Below are 27,172 nucleotides of genomic sequence, written 5' to 3'. Positions count from 1 at the left end.
ACTCAACTCAGTGTTCCTGCACCTAGAGTTTATATTGTGATATTAAAATCTGAAAATCTTACATTAATATTTATGGGTATTTTATCCGCCAGGGATTCTTGACTATGCTCATACAGGAACAGAGAAGGCAGGCAAAACAGGGTTCCTGTTTTGGCCTGTGTTTATCAGCAGAATTTGGGTTCTCTGAGGATGTGCTAGTGAAACATAAAAAATGACAACGAAAGGTTCTTGTTACCGAACAGAAGTTGGGGTCCTGCTGCCCGCTGCCAGCCTCTAGGCAAAATTTCAGAGGCAAAGGTTTGGTAATAAAGGAAAAGAATCTTTAATCAAAAGCATCACAATTTTGGAATAACAGCTTTCCACATGAATTAGTCACTTCGGCCTACCAATTAAGGCTCAACTCTTTAACATCTGAGTGTTCCTATCACTTCCCCCTATTAGTTTTAATTATCTTATTTCTATAGGGTTAGTTTACAAATTAAAAACAACATAATATACAAAAACTACACAATTTTGGAAGAATGGCAGGCTTCTGCCTTAAAGCCTGTTCCTCCTAGAACACCCTAAGGATAACCCTGCCACCCTCTGCCAGGCCAGCCTGATCCTAGGCTGCTCCCAGAGTTCCCTCCCATCCGAACGACCATCCGCTGGGAAATGCAGGCAGCTGCAGTACAATCATCAGGCATCCTCGAGAAAGGAGAGAGCCCAAGAACCAGAGGGAGCCTTCATTCACCCGTTGAGAGCCCTTCTTTTATTTCAAATCTCCTTGCCCATAATTCCATGCGCTCTGGATGCCTCCAGCTCCTCAGCCGAGGATCCTGCCCTAGGCTGTTTACCGTTGCCTTGGCAAACTCCTCCTATGGCCTCTCCCTACTGCTCCCTAGTAATCTAATCAGATCTCTTTGTATTATTCTCAAAATCTAACTTTCATCAATTGAGATTTTTATCAACTGGGACTTTTTCCCAGGGCAAGAACAGAACAATCTCTGTCTAGCTATCTAACTATCTAACCATCTAGCACTCTCATCTATTTATATCTGTCATCTGTCTCCCTAAAAACCATTCTTAAAAAAAACAGGCAGAGCCCCAGCTTGTGTGGCTCAGTGGATTGAATGACCACCTGTGAACTAAAGGGTCCCCATTTCAATTCCCAGTCCAGGGCACATGGCTGGGTTGCAGGCCAGGTCCCCTGATAGGGGACCTCCGATTGGCAACCACGTATTAATGTTTCCTCCTCTTTCTCCCTCCTTTCCCCTCTCTAAAAATAAATAAAAGCTCTTTTAAAAAGACAGAAAATAAAATAGTGAAATGAAAAACAACAACTGTATGGGCAAGAGTCAGATGACTAGTAACCCCCACACACCCAAAGTATTGGGTGAGTGTGATCAATGCTTCCCAAGTATCATGGGCAGTGTTAACAGCAGTGAAAACAGGAAGAGGAAAGGGACTCTGGGAAGTTTCCAACACTCAGCCCAAAAGGAGCTCATATATTGAGAGGAAATCTGAGAATAACTGGGGACATTTAGAAAACGTCCTTATAAACTCCAGGTTTTAGGGTAAACAAAAAGAACAAGGAGAATCAGTGAGGAGATTGTGGGAGATGCAAACATTGCTAAAGCAGTTTAGCTGTTAAAGATTCTAGAATTATCAAACAAATAAAAGATTTCACAAAATAAAATTCACCTTGAACAAATGCTGTCCCAAGAAATAATTAGCACATATCTGGAAAATGTAGCTATAAAAAAAGGATGAAACAGTAACCCAAAAGTTAAAATGAACTAAAAGGATTTCAGAATAAGATCTAAGCTTGAAAAACATCCTGCCATGGAATTTGCACAGGTTCTAAAACCCTGCTCTCCCTTTTAAAAATCCCTTTTACTCGTGCCGTGTTTTCTGAGATGTGCCTCTTCTTTCCTGTCCTTTGCTTCACAACTGGCTCAGGGATCCACAACATTCTTCCTCTATTCTACTTCAAGGATATAAAACTGAAATTAAACAATTAAAAGTTTTCATATATACAATAGAAACATGTTAGAAGTTATCATAGACCTTATGTGGATGCTGATGTTATAGGGGGGGAAAAAGGCATTTTAAATAACCAGAGAACTTGGAATATGCAGTGGGTATTAAATGCTATTCACCATTCTTGTTAATTATTTAAATGTGATAAGGCAGTATGGATTTTCAAACTGTCCTTTTTCTGAGAAACACATTGAAAAATTTAAGGATGGTTTCTTAACATATCTCAGCAAAAGAAAAAAGCAGGAGGAATAGATAAAATGTGTATAGAAAAACGAAAGCTTTTAAAGCTGTGTGATGACATTGTATTACTTATTTCAATATGCTTGGAAATTTTCATAATTAAAAAGTTTTTAAAAAGTAAAAGGAATTTCACATGAGTATGTAGCAACACAGTCTATTAAACTGTTCATGACTTTGCTAAAATAATTATTTTTATGGAGTATTTCTAGGTGGATGAGTCCCTGTTTCCAACCCTTCTGAGAATTCCCTTGCAAATCAAGCACTTTCTTGTGTTAAATAGGCTTTTCTTTAAACAAATAGAAAATTGCACCATTTTAACAGCTCATATAATGGTTAATCTTATGGGGAACATCTTTAAAGGTTTTCTCTTGTAGACACAGTAGCCAGCTCTAAGAGGTTACAGAAGAAGTTTCTTCTACATGGTAAAATATGAAAATCGAGAGCTTACAGAAGGAAATTGATAAGGACAGGATAAGAACAAGAGTGGAAAACTGTCATACTTGCAGTTAATTGCCAGGAATCCTTTTAAACATCCACCTGGTTCTTTAGCAATGTATAAAAGACTCACAGACTTCTAGGTGGGATGGGTTATCTTGTAAAAGCCAGTGAAAAGACTGAATTCTGGGTCAAGGTTTAGATAGGAAAGTAAGACAAGCCTGCGATTGTCCTCTGAGCTGCAGATACTCAAAATATTTTGTCTTAAATTCCATTCTTTATCTGTTTCCCTTGAAAATTGACTACCTTTCCTGGGCAGACATAAGAATTTGCTACAAGTCTCTGTGCATTTCCCTAAGGCTTTCTAGGCCTAATTTAGAATGTCAAATAAAAGAAGAGGCCAGAAATTCAGTTCTTCCCTAAAGACAAGCTAATTCCTTTCTTCTTCCTTCCAACCCTAAGGCTCTTCAGTTGGAAACAATGTTGGCAGATCTCCACTGAAGTCTGTTTACATCAAAGGCACAAAATGCAGAGGAAAGAGTTCCAGGAGGACAAGACTAATTAACCCCTACACTGGTGGCCACTGTAGCTTTTTTTTCTTCCCTTTTATCACTCTTCTTTTATTGCTCAGAGACATATTGTAGAACCCCAGTTTTCCAGTGGCTCTATTTAGTACATTTTTGTATTGAAATTCCCCCCATACTTTGTACAAAAATAATGAAAAGTGATTTGCACAGGAGCCCAAAAAAAGAACAAAATGTAGAAAAAATTAAACAGAGATCTAGTAAAATTTATTCTTACCATGAATATTATGAAATAAATTATCAATTGAAAACAAGTAACATATCACTATTAGGAATTTTTAGTAAATCTGCATATATTATAATCCCCCCACAGGCCATAACAGAAAACATGAAATTTAAACAACTTGCTAGCCACAATGTCATAAAATTAGCAGTTTTTCAGCATTAAGTTATATGTATTTTAATCTCAGAAAAACCCTCAAACTCTCCACTCTATGCATATTGCTCTTCCTATGAACACAATTAAATATACAGGAAAGTAGAAGGACTGGGTTTGGTGATGAAAGGAAGGGGGAATATTTTTTCCTAAATAGACATATGGGAAAGTGGGCAATACAGCAGACCGAGCAATCTGTGGCGAACTACCCTCCACTTTTTCTGTAATTCTAAAGACATGTTTGAATTTGTAGCATGCTGACCTTTATGATAACAGAGTTTCCAAAGAAAAGATAAAGTAAGTATTAAATTCATCTGTATTACACTGTCTTCTAAGTGCTAAAATTAAACATTTGGGTGGCAAGGATATAAAGGAATAAAACTTCATTATCTGGGAATTTGATTGCATAAAATAGCGAATTTCCCAATTAAGTCATTTAAATGAAGATCTGCCAATATGTAAAAAAATAGTAAATATAAAAATCTTGTCCCTCTCTACATATATTTGAATCCTGACTCTAATGATCTATAACTGTGTAACTTTGAGAAAATGCATAATCTCTCTGAGCCTCAGTTTTCTTTTCTGTTTATCAGGAGTATGTTTGCTCTTCTCTCTAAACTGCACAAGCAATGTTTTATAACAATAAGCTGCACAAAAATGAAATACATATCTACAATATTGTAAATTTATTTTTATATCATGTTTATTATTTTAAAATTTGACAATATATAAGGTCTTTTTTATCCTTAGAAAAACTCCCTTACTCAACAAAATTGTCTCAATCATATGTTTAAATCTACCTGCAAAATATAAACTCATATCTATCCATTCTTTAAAAAAAACAGGATTATTTTATACCACATACAAGTACATGGAAACCAAGATGACAAACTATAAATGAAGTCAATAAAATAGCCAAAACAACATCCTTACTTTTTTATTTTATATAACAACTTAATAGTTTATTTTTATTCTACTTCTTCCATTACCATTTATCACTGTTACGCTCTCTTCCTCCTCTACCCACTCCCCCATCCCAGCTTACGATCACCATGCTTCCCTTGGTTAAAGGCAAATGGTTTTAAACTCCCATCCTGACTTGACAAAACCTCCACTTTCACCCTTGACTGTGGCTACCAGGTGTTCTATCACTGCGGGTGGGCACAGTCAGTACTGCTGCAGTGTACGATAATCTGCTGTAAATGTAAGGCAGTATTTTTCATCTTTCATCTTGGCAGGTTGTTTTTACAACTTTGTAAACTTAAAAGACATGGACCTCTGTAGATAAATATTGCTTGAGGCTGAACAGCTTCACTTGTTCATCAGACTTTTGAAGTTAGCAAACTACCATGGAAAATTCAGAGGAGTTATCAATTCCCAGCAACCTTGGATGAGTGGATAGGAATTAAGGAGCATTTGCTTTAGCCTGCTGTTATCTTTCCCTTGTCACAACAGAACTCTCTAATCCTTGGCTACCTTTAAGAACTAAATGTGATGGTAAAACCTGGTGATGACGACTACTTTCAGAGGATATAAATATCTAACATTTGTATAGCAGAGCATGATTTTAAAAGCACTTCCACATTCATTATCCATTTTCACCCTTGCAACCGGTTTATGAAATATGTAATAACCGTTTTTCTCCCCCTTTTTAAAAATAAATGCAGAAGCTAAGGCTCAGGGGATTGCAAGTAATTTGAGAAAGTAAATAATGTCTAAAAATCAGAAGTGAGGTTCAACATACCTTTCAAATTTGGATTAAGATTCAGGTCTTAATTGACTTGTTGTATGACCTTGAACAAGTGATTGAATGCTCTAGTTAAATATTACTCCTGTCTTTCAGTTGGGAAAAATGTTACATTCTATAGGATGATCGTTAGTACTAGATGAGATAATATTTAGCATGTCCTCACAAGGTGTAACGTGATATATGCTCATCACCTGAGTTTCCCTCCTATATTTCAAACTCCTTGTTTTTTGTAGTTACCTTTATGCCTCTGAGTAGAATTTTAGTTCCTAGTATGATTTACTTGGCCAACCAAAAATCACGTGATAAAGTTAGAAGCAAATTGTATTGTCATTAGGTGCCCCAGATTTTAGTACTTGCTTTAATACTAGCTTGTTGTTTGTCTTAAGGCAAGCTATTAAGTCCTTCTCATCTATAAAATGAAGATGACCTACTAATTCCTAAAGTGTTTTACCTCTAAGACTACCAAAGAAATTAAAGCAAGGTAAGTTAAGGTCAGTGGGTTGAGCACCATCCCGTAAACTGAAAGGTTGCCATTTCGATTCCCAGTCAGGGCTCATGCCTGGGTTGCCTATCGATCAACGTTTCTCTTGTATGTCAGTGTTTCTCTCCCTCTCTTTCTCCCTCCCTTCCCCTCTCTCTATAAACAAACAAACAAACATAAATAAGAGGTAGGTTAACAAAGGCATTTTTCCTCTTCCAACACTATTGTGAGATTTCTAAATTAAGATATAAAACAATCACATATTAATCATGGAACACAAAAAGAGGTAGTCACAATGAAAGCAAGATTAGTGGATACTAAAAAGGTGATGATTTTTGAGGGTTGACACTTCTCTAAATACCTCCAGAAACAAAAATATACTCACTTCTCCAGAGCAGAATCAGAAATAGTATTTAGACTCTTCTTTGGGATAGAATTCCAGTAAATTATGGCAACAAGAGAAGCAGGGGGAAAAAGATGTGTATTTTGTTGTTGTTGTTCCCTGTTAGATCTTCTGCCTTACATCAGAGAAACAGACTCAGCCTTTACCCAAGTAGGCATTAGAGGGTGTTCAAGGGCAATCTACAGGCTATGAGTCTCCATAGTTCTTGCCTGGTTCAAAGATTATTAAAGAGCACAACAAAAGAAATCATAAGTTTATAGAAATAAAATAGAGTAGTAAATAAAATAAACTTCATCCAAAGACTCAAAAGAAGAAATACCTCTGAGAAATCACCTACTACTGGAACCCAGAAAAAAAAAATTTCAGGAACTTGTCACTCTCAATAGATTGAGAGAACACATTGATTCAATAGAATAGGAGTAGAAATATTAAAGACAAAAATAGAGAACATATACTACAAAAATAATAATAGTATTTAGTAAGTATATTAATAAATGTATATACTAATTACATATTAAAATAAGTTCATATTTTCACCTATTAATCCTATGATATTGGTCTTTGTTATCAACATCATTTTTAAAATTCTTTTATCAGTACAAGAGTTTAAACAGAGAAATAAAATCCATAAACATATCTTGTAGTGTTTGAGTTTACATGCACACAGTAAGAGGAGTGGAATCCAAATATTATGACTTACTTCCTGGTCTTAATGGTATTAGAGTTGAATTATTTATGTTCAAAGCCCATGTCTGCTCCTTTTTAGCCGTGTGATTCTGTGCAAATTACTTAATCACTCTGTGTTCCAATTTCCTCCACTGTTAATGTGTTACTGCATCAGTCAACACTGATAACATAATGATGTGTAACAAACAACCACAAAATCTCTGTGGTATAATATAATAAACACCTACTTAGCTCCATTTCTGTGATCAGCTGGGGAGATGACTGATCAAATGAGGCCCAGCTAGGGGCAGCTCATTTGGGATGCCTCTGTTTTACACATCTATTACCCTCCTCCTGGGGCAAGCAGACATGTAATTCTTTCTGTATGTAACAGAAGCACAAGAGAACAAGTTCAATCACAAGAAATTTTCAAGCTTTTGGTCATATTATACCTGCCAATATTCTACTGGCCAAAACCAATCACAGGACCAAAACTCAGGTCAAAAACAGAGAAATGAACTCCACCTACAGAGGCAAAATGTGGAGAGTAAACAATTTTCAACAATACCTGGATTGTAAAGACAAATTGATTCTATTAAAACAGTACCTAGCACAGAGAAATTACTCAATAGTTAATATATATTTTTCCATGTTAAACTCGGTTATCATAATGAGAACATAAACAAACGAGCTCTGATAGTTACATTCCTTAGAAAATACAAGAGATCTAAAAGATCGAATCTTTGGTCTGGAAAGGTCAGAAGAGAACAGATATTCAGCCTACATTTTTTCTGGCCTTAGTTTGAAACTATGCAGACTTGACGACAGAAGCCAGAATAATTTTTTTAAAGTGTAGAAATAGAACACACAATAATTACTTCTGTCAATAGTTGTCATGTACTGAGCTTCTAGCTCACTTTCTGATTAGAACAGCTTCATACTTGCATTGTTTTAGAATTCCACATACTTTATATGTACGATGACTTTGGCATGCAAAATCTGTAGTTGGTAAGGCAGACATCATTATTTGTAATTTATACATGAGGTAATTAAGATTTAGACAGCTTTTACCTTGACATAGTTCTTAGGCTAATTAACAATGGAGCTATTATTATAACATGGATATTCTGCTTCTTAACCAGTGTTCTTCCCTCTAAATGCAGAACATCCTGGATCATTGGCTTAAATGAGGAATAAAAACCTTCCAAAGCCTTTACTGGTAAACAAAAGTTGCCACACATTATTTATCAGTCTTTCTCACTGGTTGTTCTAGATATATAACTATCAAGTGTTTACAAATGTTGACTTTCAGGGCAGACAATGTGGACCCAAGATTAAGGCAAAAATGTTGTATTTTCTGGAAAATGTAGTCCAAAAAATTAGGTAAAAAAATTCTGCTTCCCCTAATTTTTTCCACAGATAATTAATACAGCATAGTTATTTATTTTGCCAGTTTTATACTTATTTTTCTACAAGAATCTGTCCTAAGATTGGGCTCACATTATTGTGGTAAAAATCCTCACAGTACTAATTGATCTTTCCTTTGTTCTTTAACTAATGGTAAACTCACTTAATAGCCAAATCCATTAAGTTAATTACATATTGGATCTACTTGCTGCTCAATTAGAGGGCACATAAACATGCAGTTTGATAATTTAACTTCAAATTATAAATATTAATAAAGTGAAATGTGTAACCTAATTTATAAACAGATAAAGTACCTTATAAAAGGAGACATTCATGCAATAAAATGTGTGACTTCTGCGAGTCTAAACAGTAAAAATGGTATTTTTCGGGACTGCATCTTTGCCTCACATCTTAAGATCAGAATACAAATTTCAATTTTTACCGTCGTTTTTATTATAAATACTTAGGGTTCTCCAACTTTATAAGCTGTTTCTACCTCTCTTTAAGACTCCACATTCTCAAAACCCATGTATAGTTGATCAATAAATCCCGACAAGTCTGAAAGAGTCTTGCAAATGCTTGCTGTCCATTTCATCATCCGCATCATTGGTGCTATATTTGAGCCAACCTCAGTTCTCTCTAGAAAATTGAAGAAGCATATAATACATTAGATTTCCTGCTTAAAATGTTTCTCTATTCTAGCCCACCTTCAGTGTTGTCCATGATTTAATGTTAGTCAAAATTAAATGAGGTGGAAGAAAAAGTAGAGGAAGGGTATTCCAAAACAATGACACCCTCCCTATAGACTCAGTTTGGAGAAACAGTACAAAATATGTCTATCTACATATAAGATACATGGTTTATAATAAAGGAAACATTGGCGCACCTATGAAAAAAATAATAGAATGATTTCATCCTCCTTTGTCTAATTGCTTACAAATTAAAGTCAGACTCCTTACTATAATACAAAAGCTTCTTCAAAACCAGACCAAATCCCCAGCCTATTCTTCCCCAGAGGAATTATTTCCTTCAGCCATGAATCCATCCTTGCCTTATTCAAACCATTCCTGGAACTCTGTCTCTTCCCACCTAAGGATGCCTTCTCTCTTCTAAGTTCCATCCCTAATGCCACCACTTCCATGGACCCTTTTTTATATCCTCAAGGCAAACCTAGTTGCTCCCTCCATGTGCTCATTTTATAAATGTATCTTTTTTTACAATGTACTGTGTTATACTGTGGTAGCCGAAGGTATCTATGTCCAGAACGTTGAGTTCTTGTTCTTGATTCCTTAGCTCCTAACAGAGAATCCTTCACAGAGTGGTGTTTGTTGAATAAACATAGAAAATAAGTGATATACTGGAGAAAAGCACATTAGCTAACAAAAATCTCATCAAATCACGTTGAAGCTCTCAAATTTGAGCTGATCTCAAACTGTTTCTCTCCACCCCCCATACTGATGGGATTAAAAATACACCAGGGATCAATTATATAATAATTTTCAGTGCAGTATCCTATATTGAATCTTTATCATTTCCCATTAACCAAAATAATATATTGGGGATAAAAAAAGTGATTTGAAGTTAAATACCATGGATTTTTTTCCACTTTGACATTTTCTTACTATGTGACCTTGTAAAAGTTATTTAACTTCTGAGCTTCATTTGCCTCCTCGGAGAAGAAGAGGAGGATAAAGCTGGCAACTCATGGACTTTTATAACAGATTGTTGTAACCTCAGGGTAGGTCTGAGTCACTAATGAAGACTTACAGCTCTTAGCCCCTTGCTAAGATCTCTAATTTCCTTCCTAACCTGCATGAGCTGATCGCATTAAACATGCTTGACATCAGGCTCTTAAAGCAAAAATTGTGCAGTGGGAATTGGAATGCAGATGTCAAAATAAGAATTATGGTTTATGCTATTGCTAACATCATCCCCTGCCTTGCATCTGGGAATTCTTACCAGCAAGGCTCTGAAGGTCTGAGAGTCTTTATTATGGAAATGGGTGAATGAGATAGCTTGAGGAAAGGTTTGTTTTATCCTACATAAGTGTCCATAACTCATTATTCAGGGGAAGAAACAAATACCAAGTTCAGAGCTCAAGAGCTCAGTGACTGTCTCTATGATAACCAGAATTCTACAGACTCCTGTAACAACCACACAACTCTGTTACTCAAAGAGCTTCACCCACCTGCTTGGCCTTGAAACGTTATTGCCTTTCTTGCTTCACTTTTTCCAATCACAAATGAAATAGGTTTATTCTTGGACAAGTTGCAAATACTCTGACCATACTCTTGAAATTCTTTATGTACCTGGTTAAGCTCACACATTTCTATATGTGGGATTTGTGGAGTCTCTCTCTCTCTCTCTCTCTCTCTCTCTCTCTCTCTCTTTCTCACTCTCCCTCTCTCTCTTTGTTTTTCTAATAAACAAACTCCCTCCCCACAGTCAGTTTGATGTTAACACTTCCATCCAGCATACGGCCTTTAATATAGAAAAAGTATGTAATGATTACTCAATAGTTCTTTAACAGTGGATTCAAATCCTGACTCTGTTCTTTTATATATAATTTGTTACATATAAAAACATATGTAGTCAATTATTTAAACACCATTAAACCATAGGTCCCCATCTGAAAATGGAGACAATATTCCTTATTCATAGGATTTTTGTGATGTCAATAAGCCCTTAGCATAGTATCTAGCACACAATAAACACTTCAGTAATGTTGTTTATTGTGAATAATACTGCCCCTAAAATGTAAGTAGTTACCAACCTGTAACTACTTACATATATTAGTAATATATTGTAAGAACTTACAAAATAATGTAATAGTGTTTAACATTATCAATACAGAATATGTATATGAACCCCTAACTGCACCTGGATAGTAAGCACTTCTCATTATAGATTTCTTCCATTATAGATGATGAAACTAATTAAATTGTGTAAAAGAACACTGTAAACTCTAATGTAAGTTGTAGGAGCATTTTCTTTTCTGGTATTAGTAACAATTCCAAAAGGCACATGATTATACAATCTAAAAGAAACCATGGAGTATTTGCTCCTTTCATTAGAGTTCCAAGTAAAATTTATGTCGTGACATCCCTAAGTTTATATCGAGCAATATTCCCATGTTGTGTTCAGATGATGAGGAGACTGAACAATGGACAAAGAGGCAGGACCTCCAGACCTGTTCACTAAAGGACATGCTCTCATGCTACCTTTTTCTACCTTTCCATGGTTCAAATTGTGGCAGAAACTTTTCCAACTAATTAGCTCAAATGAAGAATAATGTTAAATAAGATAATCAAATGAGGAAAACAAAAGAAAAACCATAGTATGAGTAATTTGGTATTACTGGGGTAAAAAAAGAAATAACCAAAAATAGAAATGAAAAAAAAATTCTTAATCAAAAGAATTATCATTAGAAAATGTAAATACTTGTCACATCCCAGGATAAATTAATTTTTTAGGAAAAACCTATATACATGTAAATTCTGGAATAATACTTAAACTACAGAGAAAGGCAAGAAGAGAGCAAACACAGTCTATTTATAAAAGTACACAAATCAGGTTTACTTCTACTCTCTCTACTGTATCACTAAATATGAGACATATATGGAAAAATAGATCCAATTTTGAAGGAAAAAAACTGTGAGTCAAGAATATTAAATGAAACTAAGCTACATTTTACATGGAAAGCCAATAGAACAATTCTTCTAGTCAAGAAAATATTAAAAATAAATTCAATCCTTATACCATTTTTAAAAGATTTTATTTATTTATTTTTAGAGAGGCACAAGGGAGGGAGGAAGAGAGGGAGAGGAACATCAATGTATGGTTGCCTCTTATGCACCCCTTACTGGGGGCCTGGCTTACAACCCAGGCATGTGCCCTGACTGGGAATCGAACCAGTGACCCTTTGGTTCACAGGCCAGCACTCAATCCACTAATCCACACCAGCCAGAGCTCAATCTTTATACCTTTAAAAAAAGAAACAAATGAAGATATGAACAGGATAATAAATAAAAATATAAGCTCAGGAATGGGGGATTCATGGTGTAAAAGCACTTGTGGCAAACAGTGAAGCATAGAAGAGGGTGGTATATGTGTACATGCTTGTGTGTGTACAGAGATATATAATTTACATACATATGTACACACATACACACATATAAACCAGTATTTTTTTCCTCAACCTGGTAATTAAACTTAATGCCAAAATTAATCTTGAATGGAAGATACATAATATAAAATATATTTTTAAAAGGATATAAAATTCATACTATAGCAAAAAGAACATTGAAGTATGTGTGAGGAAAGGGGAGAAAAATGACGTTGGAAAGGCAGAAGTCAATGTGAACTATGTGTCTTAAAGAGGTGCAATAGAAGGATACCATCTCACTCTTGACACTAACATTCAGAGAAAAAGTAAAGAATACATGGTGGTATCTTGTGCAGGGGAAAAAAGGCAATCAATGAAATAAGATATAAAATAGAAAAATTACTTGAAAATATAATAAACTTCACTTATGATAAAGGTGACATTTTCTATCAGACTGGAGAAAATGATGGATGTTTTAATAAATGCTTTGGGGACAAATGGCTAGCCATTTGGAAAGAAAAGTAACTTTAAATTCACACTGCACATCATACATAATAGTAAGTGCCAGAAAATTAAAGTGTTAAATATAAAAAATAAAACCATTTCTGAAAGAAAACATTATTGAAAATGAATCTAATCTTGATGGTCTAGGCATGACATCAGAGCAGAAAAAAAAATCAAGATGAATATACCAACACTCAGCAAATTCAGTAAATTTTAAAATGGCAGCTAGTGGGGGCAGGGAGGAGGTGAGGGGGTGGAAAGATTAAGCAAAAAAGGAGGAAGGACTCATGGGCATGGACAACAGTGTGGTGTTTGCTTGGTTTGAGGGGTATAAGGGGACTAAACGGTAATAGAAAAAAATACAATAAAGATTAAATTTTAAAAAGTTTTATCACCAAAAATGCACCATTGACAAAATGTAAGCACAAACTATAAACATATTTGCAACATATATGACAAAGGATTATGGATCTTACAATTATATAATTCTTACAATTTAATAATATTTATTAAAACAAAAATTTGAGAAAATTGTCACAAGAGGAAGAATGCAAAAGCCCAATAAGCCTAGAGAAAAAGTTTTTAATTCCATAAGCATTAAAATAGAATGCTTAAATTAAAATAAGCATAAAAAATAGAATGACTTTTGATACTAGATTATAAGAAGAGTCATAAGTAATATCCAACTTTAAGTGTTTATGAGTTTCATCTTTTTAGATTATAATCACCTCCAATTATCTAAACTTTCATCAAATTTGTAATCCCAAAGAAATGTGTAGGGGATGGAGTTATGGGAAATAATGGATCTTAAAATTATCCCTCATCCAATGGCCTGGCTAAACTGAATAGAAAACAAATCCAAGTGTCTGGAATTTGAGCCACTTGAAGTGAAGTGAGGTTCAACATAATCATTAGTCATTAAACCTCTTTCTTCTTCAAATAAAACAGAAGACGGGCTTTTAAATGAGAGTGAACTTTTTCCTTTCATTTGAGAACTCCTTCCAAGCCTCACACATACTTACAGAATAAAAGTGTAAGAAATTAGAATAACAATGAAAAGAATTCAACTCCTGTAGAATCTTCTATCACAGCACTATCCAAGATGGTAGCCACTAGTCATGTGTAGCTTTTTAATTAAAATCAAATGAAATTTAAAATTCAGTTTCTCTGTCATAAGAGCACATTTTAAATGCTCCATGGTCATATGTGGCTACCTTACTGGACATAGCAGGTAAAGAACATTCCTATCATTGCAGACAGTTGTATTGGATGGAACCACCCTGCATAAAGTTTCTGGCTTTGTTACCAAGCTGAACAAGAGTTCATCCACCTGTGCACACAAACCAAAAGAGATGTGTCCGCATGAGTTTGCAGTGGAGAAAATAATAGGTTTATTAGGATTGGCGCTAATCTGGAGAATAGATGAGTTGGTTCTCCAAACACCCTTCTCCCCAGTAGCTTACAGACAACAGGCTTCGTAGAGTAAAAATCCTGAAGAAGAGGAATTTTTTCCCCTGAAAAGTTATCCTGAGTAAGAAGTCTAGGCCCATGGATCTTTTTGACTGGCGACGAGTGAGGTAAGGGCAGTCAACCATTGTTTCAGGCCTGAGATCAGCTTTTGGCCATCCTTCAGCCTGGTTTCATGAAGATGTGGCCAGGCATAGCTCTGCTTTAGGACTGAATTGCTGAAACACAACTTCGGCCATGAAGTGATCTTTAATTTAATGGAGCCCATACCTTGTGACCCATAGTCAAGCTATAGGCTATTGATTCTTGCTGCCCCTAGGAAGTAATGACTAGAAAGGGAAAAGGCTAATGCTTACAGGGCAGGCTCTGAAGAAACTGAGTAGGATGCTGGGGTTACATATTAAATCACAATTATACATTAAATTAGGACCCTAGATTTCAGTCTCAGGCTTAGGTAGATTTAACCACCCTAACATAAAGTGCTCTGGGCCTTGGGCAAATCTCTGTCACTCATTAAACCTACTTGTTTGCATGTCTTCCTTCCTCACTAGCTATTTGGAGAAGATTGGAGTATCAAATATCAATTTAGGAGGAATAAATAAAAAGAAAATGAATGAGGCCTTTGCTGCTTTTTCACCCTCTAAATCTTGCATTTTTACCAATCCAGAGAGTATCAATTGACTTTGAAACATTTCTACAGTGGAAAAATAATGTCTTTAGAATAATGTAAATGAGCTCTAAGAACATTCCCACATTCCTCCTCGATTCTTCATTCTAATTCAAAGCAGGAAAAGGGCATTTCCTCTGCCTTAGTGTTTCTAATTTGTACATTATGATGGAAGCACCAATCTTTGTGTCCCATGCAAAATAAGGGTAAAAAAGGCATTAGGTGCATGATTACTTACCAATTATTCTTTATGATCTATATAATCAAATACCATCTGGCAGTTGGGAGAAAAATTCCACTGCAGGAGCAAAAGTTGAATGCCAGAGTCATAAACACTCATTCATTCAGCCGTGCAGACAGGCCTTCTATGCCTGGGCCTCTCCACAGAAGCTGTGAAGTACCAGGCGATTTGAAAAAGAAAGTAGGGCGGGCCATCATTCACGGACCCCCAGCAAGTCACCTGTGAGTTAAATTCTGCCCTTGTGAGGACCAAAAACACTGAAAGGCAAGGGGACCAATGACTACCAAATTCATTATAACTATCCACTGATCTTAATTAAAACAGTTTTCAAAATTCTGTAAAGAAACATTCCAATGGCAGAACAGAATGAAAATGTGCCCCCAGAGAATCCAAGAACATAACACAAACCAGCTGGCCATATCTCATATTTTCTTTTTTAAAAATCACACAAGCTTTCCCTTAACTTTGAATTATATATGTGCTGTCTGATAATCAAGGTAATGCTTTAAATTATTTACCAACAGGGGAAAATGACCTACCTGTCTCAGTGAATGTAGCAAGAACATTGCATACAGTCTTTTCAATTTTAGGAAATGGTGCTGAATTGAAGGGACCTGACACTCTGTATCAGATTTAACATGCAGGCAATTTATCTGTACTGTTTTGGCATCATTATACTTCGGAGAACTCAGAAAGATGCAAATATGTGGATATAAATAGCAGCATTTAAACACTGTTTTATAAGCCATAGCAATAAATTACTAAAGAAAGAAGCTCAAGATGCTGTTACAGAGATGTAATACATTAAAATGCTTTTAAATTACCATTAGTGGAAATATTGTTTCCTTTAATTTCTTTAGAGGTCAAATTACTGGTGTCACATGATGAGCTTAAAGGATCTGTGATCCAGTGTTGTCTGTTGTTTTTTGTAAGAATATTCGAACCATAAAGAGAAAAAAAATGTAGCATGCATGCAGCAAAACATTGGTTATCTACAAGAGAACACAAATCAGATTTATTTGTGTTTTCTGTACTGCATCACTAACTTAAAGGAGCAAATAGAAAAAAAATGTCTATTATTTTGAGGAGAAAAAAATCTGAACCAAGAATAATGCTATAAATTGTAACCCTGGCTAATGGCTTGAATTCCATTAATAGTCACTAAGAACAAATCTCTCCTTCCAATTCTAAAGTTTCATTTTCAATTTGTAGAAGAATGTCTAGCACAATAGGCCTCAATAAATGTTTTAATTGTATAAATAATAGAAGTCCTGATATGTGCAATAACAATATGTATTATTTGTGCTTTAACTTACATACTGTGTTTGGCCTCAAATAATATCTGCTCAACAAGCCAACATTGAAAACAATGATATACCGACTCCACCTTGGTGTTTATCCTCAGCTATGATGCATTTTGTTTGTCCTAGACAGACAATAACAATTTAATCCTATATCAAGGTACAAACCTTCCCTAGATGATAAAATTTACACTGATCTAGCTTTCAGTATCATTGCACCATGGCCTAAATAGATACCTGTTTCCAATTTATCCATGCCATTAAACACACTTTAAAAGAAAGAGCAGGTTCTTTCAAGTGCTTGATAGATCGAATTTGAGTGCCATTCCCACCAGTGGACCTGTCAAGGGCAGGTGCTATCTATGTACAGGTGGCATATCTTATTTTTCCTAAAGTAATATTATGCCCTTCCCCAACCCACATGCCTACTAGTCATTCATTCATTCATTCACTCATCTATCTAACATCAAGCTCTTTGGAAATTAACATTATAAGTATAGGGACCTGGACAAATAAATGGTCATTTTGAGCTTAATTTAAAAATAAATTGAATTGTCTCTTTTCCCTTTACCTTCTTTTTCTTTTGAATCAAGCCAAATTTTACTTTGCACAGTCCAGGGATTTACCAAATGCCCCTTACTATACACATTTTATTCCCTAAAGCAAATCTGAAGATGACCTTGAAGAAAACTTTTCCAAAAAGCCATTTATTTTTTTGTGTTTTTTCTAATGCTACTCTGTAACCAGACTTTTCTTTTTGAACTGTTTAAAAATTCCACAGGTCTTAATTGAATTTTATATGACTGCTTTTTAAATCCTACTGTAAGAATTATGACCTTTGCATTACTATTCAGAAGTATCTAAAGGAGAAGAAAGACAAGCTTACTTTCTTTGTATGTCTATTATAATCCACACATTTTAAAGAAAATATACTTACCCCCTTACAGTGTATGTATTAACTATTTTGCTAACCACCAGTTCACTATTATTTTGTTGCATTAAGTACTTTTTATCTTAATCACAGGCTAGGCAATTATAGAGCGACTTGGGGAAAAACACACTGCCTCCTACAAATTTAGATGATTTGGGGTTGCTGTTTTTCTTCATTAATGTTGTATATTTTCAATAGATGAGGAAGCTCATGCTTCGGAATTCCTTCATTAACTTCCATTATGGTCTAATTAGGTACAATTCTCTTACTTTTAAAGTGAACTAAGTGGATTTTATTTAATATCTTCCTTCTGAGTGGTCCCCCACAAAGAGAGAAAACACATGCTCACCAAAGATATTGGATTATGAAATTTTAATACATCTTTGCCCAAGACCCAGTGGGGAATAAAGGCAGGGTCCTTTGCTTAGAGACAGTGGTTCCCATCACCCCAGGGATAATGTGTGGTGAGCCTAAGGTCCCTATGAATCTTCTGTAACTACTCAGGCAAAGAGCAGCCATTCTTGCATGGGTTCCAGTGGCTAAAACAATAGTAGACAGCACTTGGGACATGTTAGTCTCTATCAGTTTGTCCCAGAGGATACTCTCTTCAATGGGCCTAAATGAGTGAGGCAATTGCTCTGCTAAAGAATAGGAAGGTCTTCATCGTCCAGACTGCAAATCCACAGTAACTCACTAGTTCATTCTTATCATAACTAAAGAGCACTCATGATTTTGCAATTTCAACGTTATGTTTGTGTTTGTGTTTAAATTCAGATATCATGCTGTAACTCCTTTGGTTGTCTGCTGCTGCATAACAACACACAACAAACTTCTGGATCCAAACAACTGTTCTATTTGTCCATGATTTGACTATCAGAGCTTAGCTGGGCAGTTCTCTTCTTGTTCTAGCCAGTTGTAACTCATGTGGATCCATTCAGCGAATGGATCAGCTAGGGGCTGGACTCAACTGAGATGCAGGGGCAGCTGGGCTTTCCTGTCTCTCCATGTACTTTTAAAGCTTTTCTTGTCTTAACTGGTTTCTCTAGCAAGGTAAAAGGAGGAGCGTCAAGGATCCAAGAGTATAAAAGTAAAAGTTGCCAAGCATTTTTAAGGTTCAGGCTGTAATTGTCACACTTTTATTTCCTTGACATATTTTTAGTTAAAGCAGATCATATGTCAAGCCCCAATTCAAAGAGACAGTTGATGACTCAAGGAGATGAGTATCAGGAGAGTGGCTTCTTAAGTGTCAATTAACAGACTACTACAGGAATGAAATTACATCAGGAAAGTTTCATCACAATATAGTAATAGTAATAATTATTGAATAGTTAGTTCAGGTTCCTCAATTAACTCACTTTTCTAGGGGACTCCTTCCAATGAAAATCATGGTTTAACTTATAACTGTAAAAGCATTACACTTGATGAGTGTAATTTTGGATATTAATCCCTTGTTGGAATTATTGTTTGCAAATATCTTCTCCCATTTGGCTGGTTGACTTTTAGTTGTTTTGTTTTGTTGTTGTTGTTGTTGTTTTTAATTTAATTTTAATTTATTTTTTCAAATACATTTTTCTCTGCCTACTCCCCACCACTTTCCCTTGCCCCCTCTCTCCTTCCCTCCCTCAGCTCTTCCCCTTTGGTTTTGTCCATGAGTCCTTGCTATATGTTCCTTGACTTTCCCTTTCTCTTCCTTGTCCCCGCCGCCCCCCTCCTTCCCTCTTGTCTCTGTTGATTTCTTTTCCTTTCAGTGTTGCTGGTCTTATTTTCCTTGCATCTTTGTATTGTTGGTTAGGTTCCACTTACAGGTGAGATCATATGGTATTTGTCTTTCGCCCCCTGGCTTATTTCGCTCAGCATAATGCTCTCCAGTTCCATCCATGCTGTCGCGAAGTTTAGTAGTTCTTTTTTTCTTTCTGCTGCGTAGTATTCCATTGTGTATATGTACCATCATTTTTTGATCCAGTCATCTACTGATGGGCATTTAGGTTGCTTCCAACACTTGGCTATTGTCAATTGTGCTGCTATGAACATTGGGGTGTATAGGTTCTTTTGTATTGGCATTTTGGTATTCTTAGGGTATAGTCCCAGCAGGGGAATCCCTGGATCAAAAGGCAGTTCCATTTTCAGCTTTCTGAGGAAATTCCACACTGCTTTCCATAGTGGCTGCACCCGTCTACATTCCCACCAACACTGGACTAGGGTTCCCTTTTCTCCACAGCCTTGCCAGCACCTGCTGTTTGTGGATCTGTTTATGATGACCATTCTGACCGGTGTGAGGTGGTACCTCATGGTGGTTTTGATCTGCATTTCTCTGATGGCTAGTGATGCTGAGCATGCTTTCAAATGCCTCTGGGCCCTCTGTATCTCCTCCTTGGAAAAGCATCTGCCCAGGTCCTTTGCCCATTTTTTGATTGGATCGTTTGTCTTCTTGGAGTGGAGTCGAGTGAGTTCTTTATATATCTTGGAGATCAAACCTCTATCTGATGTATCATTAGCGAATATATTTTCCCATAGGGTTGGCTCCCTTTTCATTTTGCTGATGTTTTCTTTAGCCGTGCAGAAGCTTCTTATTTTGATGAGGTCCCACTTGTTTATTCTTTCCTTTATGTCCCTTGCTTTAGGAGACATATCAGTGAAAAAATTGCTGCGTGGGATATCTGAGAGTTTCCTGCCAATGTTCTCCTCGAGGACTTTGATGGTGTTGCGACTTATATTTAAGTCTTTTCTCCATCTTGAGTTTATTTTTGTGTATGGTGTCAGCTGATGATCCAATTTCAATTGCTTGCATGTAGCCGTCCAGTTCTCCCAACACCATTTGTTGAAGAGGCTATTATTGCTCCATTTTATGCTTCTGCCCCCTTTGTCAAATATTAGATGCCCATAGAGACCTGGGATTATTTCTGGGCTTATTTCTGGGCTTTCTATTCTGTTCCACTGGTCTATGGGTCTATTCTTGTGACAGTACCAGATTGTTTTGAGTATGGTGGCTTTGTAGTAGAGTTTGATGTCCGGTATTGTGATCCCTCCTACTTTGTTTTTCTTTCTCAAAATTGCTGAGGCTATTTGGGGTCGTTTATGGTTCCATATAAATTTTCGAAATGTCTGTTCTATTTCTGTGAAATACGTCATTGGTATCTTAATAAGGATTGCGTTGAATCTATAAATTGCTTTGGGTAGTATGGACATTTTGAGGATATTAATTCTTCCAATCTATGAGCACGGTATATGCTTCCATTTATTTGTGTCTTCCTTAATTTCTTTTTTCAATGTTGTATAGTTTTCTGCATACAGGTCTTTTGTGTCTTTGGTTAAATTTATCCCTAGGTACTTTATCTTATTCGTGCTATATCGAATGGTATATTTTTTCTGATTTCTTCTTCTTCTATTGCATTGCTGGTGTACAAAAATGCCTTTGATTTCTGAATGTTGACTTTGTATCCTGCTGTTTTGCCAAATTCACTTATTAGGTTGAGGAGTTTTTTGGTAGAGTCTACAGGGTTCTCTATGTACACTATCATGTCATCTGCAAACAATGATAGTTTTACTTCCTCCTTTCCTATTAGGATGCCTTTTATCTCTTTCTCTTGTCTGACCGCTGTGGCTAGGACTTCAATACGATGTTAAAAAGAAGCGGTGAGAGCGGACATCCTTGTCGTGTTCCCGATCTTAGTGGGAAAGCTTTCAGTTTTTGCCCATTGAGTATGATATTAGCTGTAGGTTTTTCATATATGGCCTTTATTACGTTGAGGAATGCCCCATTTATTCCCATTTTGCTGAGTGTTTTGATCATAAATGGGTGCTGTACCTTGTCAAATGCTTTTTCTGCATCTATCGAAATGATCATGTGGTTTTTGTCTTTTCTTTGATTTATGTGATGTATCACGTTTACTGATTTGAGTATATTGTACCATCCCTGCATGCCTGGGATGAATCGCACTTGATCGTAGTGGATAATCTTTTGAATGTATTGCTGGATGCGGTTTGCCAATATTTTGTTGAGGATTTTAGCATCTATGTTCATCAGCGAAATTGGCCTGTAGTTTTCTTTCTTTGTAGTGTCTTTATCTGGTTTTGGGATCAGGGTGATGCTGGCCTCATAGAAAGAGTCTGGGAGTCTTTCCTCCTCTTGGATTTTTTGGAATAGTCTGAGAAGGACAGGGGTTAGCTCTTCCTTAAATGTTTTGTAAAATTCTCCTGGGAAACCGTCTGGCCCTGGGCTTTTGTGTGCTGGGAGTTTCTTGATCACTGCTTCATTTTCCCCAACTGTCATCGGTCTGTTCAAGCTTTCTGTTTCTTCCTCCTTCAGTGTTGAAAGATTATACTTTTCTAAAAATTTGTCCATTTCATCAAGATTTTCAAATTTCTTGGCATATAATTGTTCATAGTAGTTTCTGACGATCCTTTGTATTTCTGTGGTATCAGTTGTTATTTCTCCTCTTTCATTTCTGATATTATTAATTTGGGTCCTCTCCCTTTTTTTCTTGATGAGTCTGCTTAAAGGCTTCTCAATTTTATTTATCTTTTCAAAGAACCAGCTTCTGGATTGGTTGATCCTCTGAATTGTTCTTTTTGTCTCTATGTCAATCAGTTCTGCTCTAATCTTGACTATTTCCTTCCTTCTACTTGCTCTGGGATTTATTTGTTGTTGTTTCTCCAGTTCTTGAAGTTGTAGTGTTAGGTCTTTTATTTGAAATGTTTCTATCTTTTTTAGGTAAGCCTGTGTTGCTATGAACTTCCCTCTCAGGACTGCCTTTGCTGTGTCCCATAGGTTTTGGACTGTTGTCTGTTCATTTTCTTTTGTTTCCAGAAATTTTTTGATTTCTTCTCTTATCTCATTATTGACCCATTCATTCTTTAATAGTCTACTGTTCAGTCTCCATGAGTTTCCAAGTTTTTGAAGTTTCTCTTTGAGGTTTATTTCCAGTTTCAAGGCCTTGTGGTCTGAGAAAAAGTTTGGTATTATTTCAATTTTCCTGAATTTAGTGAGGTTTCCTTTGTGTCCTATCATGGGGACTATCTTTGAAAAACTGCCATGAGCATTTGAAAAGAATGTGTATTTTTCTTCTTTGGGATGTAAGGTTCTATATATGTCAGTTAAATCTCTTTGATTCAGTGTGTCATTCAGCGCCACAATATGTTTATTAATGTTTTGTTTGGAAGATCTGTCCATTTTTGACAGTGGGGTGTTTAAATCCCCTACTAACAGTGTGTTGCTGTCTATATCTTTTTTGAAGTCATCCAACAATTTCCTTATAAACTTGGGGGCTCCAATATTGGGAGCATATAAGTTTACAATGTTGATGTCTTCTTGATAGATTCTTCCTTTAAGTATTATAAAGTGCCCCTCTGGGTCTCTGTTTATGGCCTTTGTTTTGAAATCTACTTTGATACAAGTATGGCAACCCCGGCCTTTTTCTCATGCCCATTTGCTTGGAATATTTTTTTTCCATCCCTTTACTTTCAGTCTGTGTATGTCTCTTGCTCTGAGGTGGGTCTCTTGTAGGCAGTATATGTGTGGGTCATGTTTTCTTATCCATTCAGCTACCCTGTGTCTTTTGATTGGGGCATTTAGTCCATTCATATTGAGAGATATTACTGATAGAAACTTACTTATCTTTTCTCTTTGTACCTGTGTTCCTCTCTCTCTCATTCTTTTCCTTCATCTGCTTAAACCAGTCCCCTTAGCACATCTTGGAGTGCTGGTTTGGTAGAGATGTATTCTTTTAGCCTTCTCTTGTCTGGGAAACCCCATATTTCCCCTTCTATTTTAATGGAGAGCCTAGCTGGGTAGAGCAGCCTTGGCTGCAGGCCCTTGCTTTTCATGGCTTGGAATATTTGTTGCCATTCCCTTTGGCTTGTAGTGTTTCTGTTGAGAAGTCAGCTCCTAGGCGTATCGGGGCCCCCTTGTATGTTACCTTCTCCTTCTCCCTTGCTGCCTTCAGGATTCTCTCTTTGTCTTTGACATTTGCCATTTTAATGATGATGTGTCTTGGAGTGGACCTCTTAGAGTCCCTCTTGAGTGGGGTCCTCTGTGCCTCCTGGATCCACGAGAGCCTTTCTCTCCTCAAATTGGGGAAATTTTCCATCATTACTTTTTAAAGGAGGTTCTCTATTCCTTGCTCCTCTTCTTCTCCTTCTGGTATCCCTATTATACGGATATTATTGCGTTTCAGGTTGTCCTGCATTTCCCTAAATGCATCTTCATTCTTTTTGAGCCGTTTTTCCATTTCTTGTTCTTTCTGGGAGATTTTTTCTATCTTGTCCTCCATCTCACTGATTCGATCCTCAGCTTCATCCAGCCTGCTTTGGATTCCTTCTACTGTGTTCTTCAATTCAGAAATGGTATTTTTCATATCCTCTTGTGTCTTCTTGATAGTTTCTATGTCCTTTTCCAGGCTGATATAGTTTGCTGTAAGATCCTGATAGTTTCTCTGCAGTTTCTCATAGTTCTCTTTGAGCTGGCTGAGCTCATTGAGCTTCCTTAGAACCATTGTTTTAAATTCCATATCTGATAGTTCCCTTGCCTCTATTTCATTGAGCTCTCTCTGTGGGGAGTCCCCTTTTCCACTCATTTGGGGGGAACTTCTTTTTCTTCCCATTTTTGTGAGAGTCTGTTAAGTATTTTTGTCCTTTACTTTTCTTTCTGGGCCTGCCTCTGATGATGTCAGTTGTTGACCCTATATGACCTTGGGTTGTTTGAGCCTTCCAGGAGTCTAATGTCTGTGTCTGACTCCTGCTTGGGGCAGCTCTGTGACCCCTTCGGTCAGGGCTGGGCTATTTTTTGGGATCACTCTGCGCTCTCACGCCGGCTCCTTGAGCTCGCTCCAGGCAGCAGGGTCCCCTGCCTGCCTGGGCTCACATGTGCTTGTCCCAGACCAGAGGGCTTATTCGTGACCTCGCGTACTCATCTGGCCCCCCTGGCCAGTGAGCTTCCCGGCACTGGTCAGTTTAGGGTCTTCTATTGTGTATTTTCCCTGCTTTTGGCTCTTTGGGTACGGTGCTTGCCCTCATCAAATGGGGACTACGGATATGGGAGGAAGTCAGCTCCAGGACTCTCCAGTTAATCCTGTCTCCGGTCTCTCCTCCAGGGACTCTGGGCAGCTCTGTGACCCCTTCGGCCGGGGATCTACTAATTTTGTGGGCCGCTCCGCAATCGCGGGCGGGCGTGTCAATTTATGCCTGCCCTTGCCGCTCTGTGCACTCCCTCGCAGGCCATATGGGTGCCAATCTGTGGGAGGCCTTGGGGCCGGTTTAAGCATTCGCCATCCCGCGTGGGTCACACACACGCTCGCCAACCCTCGCCGGTCACTCGGCGCAAGTGTGCGCACCTGCACTGGGTGTTTTTGGGGTGTCTATGTGTGCTTTTTGGCTTTTGGCTCTTTGGGGTGTGGCCTCTTCCCACGCAATGGAGACTACGGCAAAGAGAAGGAGTCGGGACTCCCTGGTTCCTCCTCCCGTTCTTTCCCCAACGCCTCCGTCTCCATTCTCTCCTCAAGGCTCTCCCAGCCAGTCTGCACTCAGCCCCCAGCTCACACGCGTACAAGCTGTGTGCAGAGCACAAAAAAGGCAGGTTAATTGATTCCCTTATGCCTGAGCGAGTTGGTAGCTGCAGAGTGGGAGGTGCGTTATCACCGGGACTCCACAGGCCGCCCTGTCAGTTCTCTTCCCAAAGTTTTCCTCACCAGTCTTTTCCCAGGCACCAGCCCACCCTGCTGCCGCCTCTACCCAGCGATCAAGGAGGGTGGCTGCCGCTGCAACTTTTGCGTTGGCCCTTTAAATGTCTCTGTGCATCCCCAGCCACCTGTCTCTGGCAGAGAGCGCCCCTAAGCTTTTCGGGGTTGCGTTTTGTCTGTATTTTCTTGGTTTTAGCTGCTGTAGTTTAGGGGTCCCTGTTTATGATTCAGACCCCGTTTTCTCGGGGGAAGCTAACTGGCCATTTCAATGTCCCTCTGGTGCTAGTGCCCGTGGGCACCCAGCCCACCCTCTCGAGCCTCCACCGCACTTCTCACCTGTTGGGATGTGTGAGAGTCGAATCCACTGTCCACGCCTCCAAGGCTCCTCTCCCACTATCGTTCCATTTTTTTCCAGGTGATTACTCCACTATTTAGTCACAATTCCAGTTTGGTCTTGGGAGGAGGTCAGCGTGACTCCCATTCACTCCTCCGCCATCTTCTCTTCTCTCTCTTTTGTTGTTGTTGTTGTTGTTGTTGTGCAGAATCTTTTAAATTTGATATAGTCTCATTCATTTATTTTTGGCTTTACTTCCCTTGCTTTTGGGGTCTAATTCTTAAAATCCAATCTAAGACCAAGGTCCATAAGTTTAGTATTTGTGCTTTCTTCTGGGTAATTTATTGTTTCAGGTTTTATATTTAGGTCTTTGTGCCAGTTTGAGTTAATTTTTGTGTATGGGGACAAACAGCAGTCTAGTTTCATTCTTCTGCATGTGATTTTCCAACTTTCCCAGCACCATTTATTGAAAAGGCTCTCTTCTCCATTTTATGTTTTTGGCTCCTTTGTCAAAAATTACTCCCCGATACACATGTGGGTTTACTTCTGGTGTCTCAATTAAAAGTTAAAATAAAAATTGACACTAAAAAAATTATGCAAAGATGGTTTGCATTATAGAAAACTCTTAACCATTTAAACAGAAAGTGATTGTGTTTTACTTATTGTTTTAATTTAAGCACTTGCAGCAGGTTGTCAAACTAATTTCTAAGAATAATTTTTTCTTCGCATGTGAGTAAAAATTTTTTTAAAAATCTATCTCATAAATAGATAACCTTATTTTTCTAAAAACCAGCTGTGCTGGTTGCCACAGGGCTAGGAACAAAGGGACAATAAAAAGGGACAAAGGAGATTATAATTACAAATCTCCTGCTTTAACTGGCTAGACCAGCACTAACTGAGCTAGCTGGTGACATCATCATATCCTTGCTAAGGTACCATGCCTCATTTGTATCACATACTATACCAATAATAACATGAGTTATCTGATAATAAAATGAGCAAGTTTTTAAATTATTTTACATGAATTATTTTTCCTGCTTTGGAGGAATCTACAGCCCTTCATGAGATTGGCAACATCATAATAATTGTGTTCCAATTAGGAAAATATTTATGAAATCTCCCTAAATTCTTCTCAGTGTTTGAGAAAGTTGACACCCAAGGAATTATACCAGTCCAACCCAATGATTTAACTTACCCATACATTACCAACAAAGAGGATAGTTCACTTCAGCATGAGACAAACTTAGGAGATTTTCCTCCTAGATGTGGAAAAGCATAGGGCAAATATAACATTTCCTACTAATAAATTATATCATTTATACCTTAATCTTTCTTTCATGTGCTTTTCCCAAACCCAGTAGTTGTCTGTTTAAATAGCTTTTGCAGAATATTTCAAGTAAAATATGAATTAAGATCCTAAATAAAGCTATTTTAACTCTTCAACTCAAAGACAATAAAAATAAAAAGATATCTATTATGTTAAGTGACATAAGCCAGACGGTAAAAAACAAATACCATATGATCTCACTTATAAGAGGAATCTAATGAACAAAATAAACTAACAAGCAAAATAGAACCAGAGACA

Source organism: Pteronotus mesoamericanus, unplaced genomic scaffold, assembly GCF_021234165.1.
Source record: "Pteronotus mesoamericanus isolate MK-2021 breed Mesoamerican mustached bat unplaced genomic scaffold, CSHL_Meso_final contig_78, whole genome shotgun sequence".
NCBI classification, from domain to species: domain Eukaryota; kingdom Metazoa; phylum Chordata; class Mammalia; order Chiroptera; family Mormoopidae; genus Pteronotus; species Pteronotus mesoamericanus.
Note: the sequence above shows the minus strand (reverse complement) of the source record.